Source organism: Apium graveolens, chromosome 7 (genome assembly GCF_009905375.1).
Source record: "Apium graveolens cultivar Ventura chromosome 7, ASM990537v1, whole genome shotgun sequence".
Classification (NCBI taxonomy): Eukaryota; Viridiplantae; Streptophyta; class Magnoliopsida; order Apiales; family Apiaceae; genus Apium; species Apium graveolens.
In genome coordinates this window covers 33,212,947-33,220,487 of record NC_133653.1, presented here as the reverse complement: position 1 = coordinate 33,220,487, position 7,541 = coordinate 33,212,947, and positions in this window count along the sequence as shown.

Genomic DNA, 7,541 nt, shown 5'->3' with positions numbered 1-7,541 from the left:
TTACCTGAATGGGCATGGGCAAAGGACTTTACACCAGGACAATTTGAGGTGTCCTTGGTAAGACAAGTAACAGCTATTCAGCAAGCCCTTCAGGAATTTTCAAATGCAGGTACCAAGGCTATTCTTAAAGCTCATCTAGACTCCTTGCACTTAATGAAGATCCAACACTCCGGACAGAATATCAGTGTGGATGAATTGAAAAAGGAGATAGCTGACTTAAAGACATACAACTCTGAGAAACTAGATTCACTAATGCCATATGGTATCATGCATGATTTATTACAAAGGTTGAGAAGAGAATCAGATTCTGAAAAGAAGATAGCCAAGCTGGAGACCAGAGTTCAAATTATTGAGGATTCAGTGGCCCTACTTCTTCAAAATCAACAGACTCAGACAAATCTTCTCATGCAACTGGCTAAAGCACAAGGCCTAACTCCTTCACTTGATGATGACAAAAAGGGGGAGAGAGAATCAAGTAAGGGGGAGAAAGGACCAACTAAGGGGGAGAACATTGTAGTTCAAATCAGCAAAGTAATTGTACATTCAATTACTATCTCCAAGCCACCAGTTGCAGATGGTATAGATCTTATAAATGCAGCAGCAGCAAGTTTGAAAGATGCTGATAAAGAAGAGTTGACTCTGATCAACTGGAAAAAGATTGATGAGGAAATACAGAGAAAGTTTCAATTAGTCAAGGAACCAGATCAGTCAGCAATCCATCACTCTCTTGTCAAGCCAATCAATGTGAATGAGATGAGCATGAACTATCTGGAGAAAGGACAATCTTTCTGCATCAAGACTACAAAGGCTGAGATGATTCTTAAACCAAGGGCAAACTATCCAAAGTCATCTTTGAAGAACCCTATGGATACTGTGTATGAGACACCCAAGCCTGATGAAAAGAAGCTTCTGTCAAGATCTATTCTTCTCTACAAAGATCCAGCTGATTCAGCCTCAAGAGAGAGAATTGCAAAGATATTCAGAAATGGGAAGGAAATTTGTGTGGTAGCTGGACATCCACAATTTACTCAAGCAAAGGAAGAAGAAAAAGCCAGATTGAAGCAGGAAAAGAGGCAAGCTGCTCTAGATGCAAAGAAGTCTAAATAAAAGAAAGAACAGTTTGCTATCCTGACCAAGCTACAGGCTGTGAATTCTTCTCAACAAATTCCCTCTCAACCAACTCAAGCTACTGGATCAAAGAAGAAGACTGAAGAACAAAAGAAATCTCCAAGAAACAAAGAATTGGCTAAAAGAACAAAAAGAAAGTTGGATATTGTAAACAAGGAATTGGAAGATCAATTTCCAATAGAATCCACTAAAGCTGAAACTCAAGCATCAAAACCCTCTGTGGTATTTGAAGACATAAGGGTGGTGAAGCCCTACAGGAACATACATGGAGAGCCTATTGTGCCAAAGGATGAGCCAATAGAGTGGGATAAATTACCAATTCCTGACTTCAACTTGCCAATTCTCACCAAGCCAAGAAGGATAAAATCAAGGGCAGTCAAGAAAGTGAAGCTGTCACCTCTCAAATCCAAGGCAGTAGTCAAAGCTCAACCCAAGATCAACAAGGGAGACTACTTGTACTTGTGTGACATCAAGGAATTTTCAGACCTAAACCTTTATCTGGAGGAGCTGGATGAGGTAAGGGCAATTGATGCATACAGAAACCTACCTGAAAGGTTGGTATTCAAGTACAAAGGAGGAAGGGAGATTCAGTGGCCTCTTCACAGGATACTTCAAGAAAGCCAAGCTGTGTTGATCAAAGTCTATTCATCCTTCAAGAAAAACTTTGGGTTTAATGTAACTGCAAGAAGATTAGTATTGAAGAAGATTGAAGAGCTAAGGAGTGTTAGAGCCAAAGATGCACTATCCAAAACTCTTATCATCCCATACACAGGGAGAAGAGTGCATCTAAGGCCCTACTGGCTGATGGAATTCATAGATGACAAGGGTGTGAGAAGGTTCTTCAGACTAGAAGACCAATTGAGTATCTCTAGCAATGAGACTCTTTTGGAAATGCAAGAAATGTTAGATCTCTCAGAATCTGATGAATTAGAATTCCACAGACAGCTCCAGAATCAAATTGAAGAAAATAACAGAAAGCTTGGAAGAAGATCCAGACCTTCAAGGAACTAGAAAAATCTACTCAGGCTAGAGGAGCATCTTGAATTGACTGTGAGCCAAACCTTGTATACCTTGTTTAAATTGAAGCACTTTCAGTTTTATCTACTTATCTTTAAAGATATATATTTAGGATGTTTTGTTATCATCAAGTGTCTCTTAATTTATGGCTACAATTCCAGTAGACATAAATTGGGGGAGATTGTTGTGAATATGTTGTGCACTTGATGATTACCTAAACAAAACATCTAAGTAGATTTTACTTAGTGAAATAATGTAGCACTCGACGGATAAGAATTATAGTCCCGACGGATAACTCAGTTTGAGTACCGACGGATGAGTAATTTATTATCCATCGAGTGAGTAGCTTATATAATGATAAGTTTGTAGCACAGTGTTGTATGCACCTTTGTATAGAATCTGTAGTAGCATATAAGTCATGTTGACTTTAACTAGATATGCAGAATAGGTTGATTAACTGTACATAAGCAATGTCTTGTAATTCTGTATAAGTGAAATGAAGTCAAGTGCCAAAATAGCTATCAATGGATGCTTAACAAAGCTTCGACGGATGATCAAATGACTTTCAACGGATGTTCAAAGTAGTAGTCGACGGATGATCAAGTAAGTCATCGACGGATGATCTGAAAGTCGACGGATGATAATATCAAGATTCAAACATCAGTTGAATAGTGAAAGCTGACACACAGCCGTCGAGATTGGATACAAACACTGTGGAAGGCTATTAACTGGGTCATAGAGGACGAAAAGCAGCAAAGATCAAGACTGTTAGATTTTATATTTATTCAGTTCTTTTGACTTTGTAATCTTGGTAATATATATAAACCAAGAGAGTAGCAAATAAAAACAATGACTAAGAAAACTAAGTTAGCTTAAAAACAAACACAGAGAAATCTTTGTAAGCACTATCTTTAGCATTTCCTGTGTTCTTAGTTGTTCTATCTTGTAAAAGCAGCTGTGAGCATTTCTGCACACAGAGTTCTCTCGATATATTAATATATATCTCTGGTGGAATTGTTTAAATCCACCAGAAAGTTTTTAAAGACTCTTGTTTTTAATTACTCTTGTTTTGATTCATTAAAGTTTATATTTCGCATTGTGCTAATCAAAACAGATATATCTATAATCGAGTTGAACATTTTTATTTCAAGAAAAAGATAAAGAATTCCATTCAACCCCCATTCTGTAATTCTTGCTATATTGTTAAGGGACTAACAATTACCATCGGAAAAGAAAACAATTGATTTAAAATGGGTTTATAAATTAAAAAAGGACACTAAAGGGGAGGTGGTGAAGCACAAAGCCCGGATTGTAGCTAAGGGGTATGTTCAAGAGTACGGGGTTGATTTTGAAGAAATTTTTGCCCCCGTCACTCGTCTAGAAACAGTTCGTCTTCTCTTGGCAATTTCAGCAAGAAATGAGTGGGAAGTGCATCATTTTGACGTTAAATTCGCCTTTTTATATGGTGAGTTGATGGAGGAAGTATACGTAAAATAACCGGAGGGTTTCGTGAAGGAAGGTCAGGAGTATTTAGTGTATAGATTGTACAAGGCATTGTATGAACTACGTCAAGCTCCACGAGCTTGGTATTCTAAGCTGGGTAAGAGCCTTAAAAATATGGGTCTAAAACATTGTCCTTACAAGCATGCCGTGTACACCAAACAAGAACCAGATGGAGCCTTGATTATTGCTGTGTATGTGGACGACTTATTGGTGACTGGAACAAGCAGTAAGGTGATACAACGATTCAAGGAAAAGATGAATGCTCTCTTTGAAATGAGCGACTTGGGAAAACTTGCTATTTGGGCATCGAAGTAGAACAGGGATGAGGTTTCATGGAGCTAAAACAAACCGCTTATGCAAGGAAAATTCTAGAAAAGGTGGGCATGAGAAGCTGCAATCCCACCAAGTATCCTATGGATCCAAAACTGGTCATTACCAAGGATGAAGGAGTTTAGACTGTAGATCCTACGGAGTTCAAGAGCATGATTAGAGGTTTAAGGTACCTCGTGCACACACGTCCCGACATTTCGTATACAGTAGGGATAGTCATTCGGTTTATGGAACGTCCCACAGGTATGCATTTGAATGTTGCCATACGTATATTATGTTATGTAAAGGGAACGTCGAGTTTTGGACTGGTATACTCGAAGAATAGTGGGAATAATATGTTAATTGGTTATTCGGATAGCGTTCTAGCGAGAAACATAGATGATAGGAAGAGCACTGGAGGTATGTGTTATTATTTGAATGATAACTTGATAACATGGGTTTCACAGAAACAAAAATGTGTCACGTTGTACAGCTGCGAAGCGGAGTTCATTGCTGCCACAGCTGCAACATGCCAGGGAATATGGCTTCGGAAATTGTTAAGTGAAGTTTCAAATAGTTATGTTGGTCCAGTAGTTCTTTATGTTGATAACAAGTCTGCAATAGACTTGGCTAAAAATCCAGTGTTCCATGGGAGATCTAAACACGTAGACATTTGTTATCATTTCATCAGGGAGTGTGTTGAACGTGGTGAAATAATTATCAAGTATGTTAAGACAGATGAAGAGAAAGTGGATGTCCTCACAATGGCGTTACCAGTTGTGAAGTTTGAAAGAATGAGACAACTTATGGGTGTGAAGAATCTAGCGGAACAAGTTTAGATTAAGGGGTTGTTTATTGGTTTAATCTAAACTTTATTGGTTTATTTATTTATTCATGCAAATAAATGATGTTCGTGCGTGTTTGTGGGTTTAATTTTTCCTGACTTGGTCTGCAAACTGGCATGAGTTTTATAGGAGTTAGTAGCAGTGTGGAGTCTGTTTAGCACTTCTATTTTATCATTTCCTATTTTGTAGGTAGTAGTTCTCTCATAGTTTTTCATATATATTTGTATCCTGTTGGTTTTAATAAAAATATTAGCTTTTACTCCATACTTGTTCGCCCGTTTAAACACAAACACATATATATATTAAATATATGCATAGTATTTGCAGGTCGTTTATCTTCAGGTTCGATACCCACAGTCCACATGATACGGAATTACTCAATGTTACCATGCTGGTTAGTGGTATATATTTTCTTTTTGCTGAATAATGCTGGTATGTATTGATGATACTGAAAATTTTTAAAAAATTAAATCATTTTTGTATGCAGTACTATCTTCTTCGATGCTGTTGAAATTTTAAAGGAACGTAACATGCAAAAAAATTGGAATTTTACATCTAGCTTTTAATATTTAATAACTAATATGAGATAATAAATCACAATTTCAATATTAAAAAAAGTGCATCAAAGAGTTAGGCAACAAGGATCTAATCATATACATCATCTTGTGAATAGAATATTGTGGAATCTAGAAGTGGATAATACTTGGATCTTTAGAATGGAATGGGAACTGAAACTTGAGTGCACAAAGTTGGTTTTGAGCTTCAACATTCAAGTGAGATGTGGACATATGCTTCCTGCTTTGGTACAGTGTAGTTAGGTGCATTAGCTATAATGTTCAATCATTTCAAGTCATGTGCAATTTCTACTCGGGCAACTTAAAATGTGATCACCGCAACAGTTAAGCATTCAACAGCTGATTCTTTCGGGGACTAACCTTCAGAAACAAATATCGCCATAAGAAAGGTAAGAAAAAATCATTATTGTATATATCTTGTATCCAAAATAAGTCTATAAAGTAGACGTCTAAATGCCAAAAAGTCAGAGGAAAATTAAATATATAGTTCTGGAACTACAGAGGAGTGGCCAATTAGCAGAAACTACTACACGCTTAAATGTGAAAGTTTAACAGAGTGTTGAGGGTGATGATAAAGAGAAAGGTTATAGCCTTATAGGTCCTCATGCCTCTGTATATGCTTATTCTGACAGGAACTGGTTCAAAATTCGGTTACCTTTAGTTGTTCTCTGTTGAAAACACACACGAAATAGACACACACAATATATTACATAACTCGATTCTATTAACTGAAACTGCAAAAATGTGAAAGTTGTCCTCAGACTTACAAATGAAAGATGAAAGCTGCATATATGTGCAACACGCACGACTCAAACTAGTGCCTAGAAAATAGCTACTACTACTAAAAATATTCAACTGAACTCCTACCATGACTCCAACTCTACTTGACTATTTCAACTCCTACAAACTCTCAACATGTCAGCTGGCTAATTTAAATAAATAACAATCAAATAAAATATGTGTTTAGATTAATTCCAACAGACTCCCCTTTAATCTAAATGTTCTGCTGATTCTTGACACCCAGCAATTTCCTCATGCTTTCAAACTTCACGGTATGCAGCTCATTGGTTAATATCTTATCTCTTTGCTCATTACTCTTCACATGCCTGACAATGATGCTTCCTTCCTTTCTCAACACATTCGCGAATAAAATGGTAACGCACATCTATGTGCTTACTACAACCATGGAAAACTGGATTCTTGGTGAGGTCAATAGCTGAGCGATTGTCTATATATAATATCATTGGTCCTGACTTAACATCGGCAATATAATTTAGAACTTTCTGCAACCATATACCTTGGCAAGCCGCCGCCGTCGCGGCCATGAACTCTGCTTCACAAGAAGACAACACAACACATTGTTGCTTCTGTGACACCCATGTAATTAAATTTTCATCCAAATAAAAAGCCATGCCACCTGTAGATTTTATGTCCTATACATTCCCAGCAAGATCGCTGTCTGAATACCCAACAAGCATATAATCTTCATACCCCTTCATGTATATAAGTCCATAACCCAGTGTGCCTTTGATATAACGAAAGATACGTTTGGCAGCGTTTAAATGCAGGACAGTGGGCTTTTCCATATAGCGACTAACAACTCCAACCGAATATGAAATATCTGGACGAGTGTGAACGAGATACCTTAATCCCCCAATCATGCTTTTAAAATATATTGAGTTCACCAATCTTCCACCTTCATCTTTATGCAGCTGAATGTTCGGTTCCATTGGGTATTTCACTGAGTTGCAACCTGTCATCCCTGCTCTCTCGAGAAGTTTCTTCACATAAGTTGTTTGTTTTAGCTCAATACAATCACTTTGTTGCTCCACTTCTATCCCAATATAATATGTCCGACGATCCAAATTGCTCATCTTAAACTGATTTTCCATCTGCTTCTTGAAATGTTCGATGTTTGTCACAGAAGTTCCTGTTACCAAAAGATCATCAACATAAACTCCTACTATTGGAGCTTTGTTCCCATCACATCTAAAATATACAGCATGCTCAAATGGGCATTTGATAAACCCAAGTTCAGTAAGACATTTATTTAGGTGTGAGTACCAAGCACGAGGTGCTTGACGCAAACCATATATTACTTTGAACAAACGATAAACTTTATGCTCTTCACCTTCCTTCTCGAATCCTCTCGGTTGGGACACAT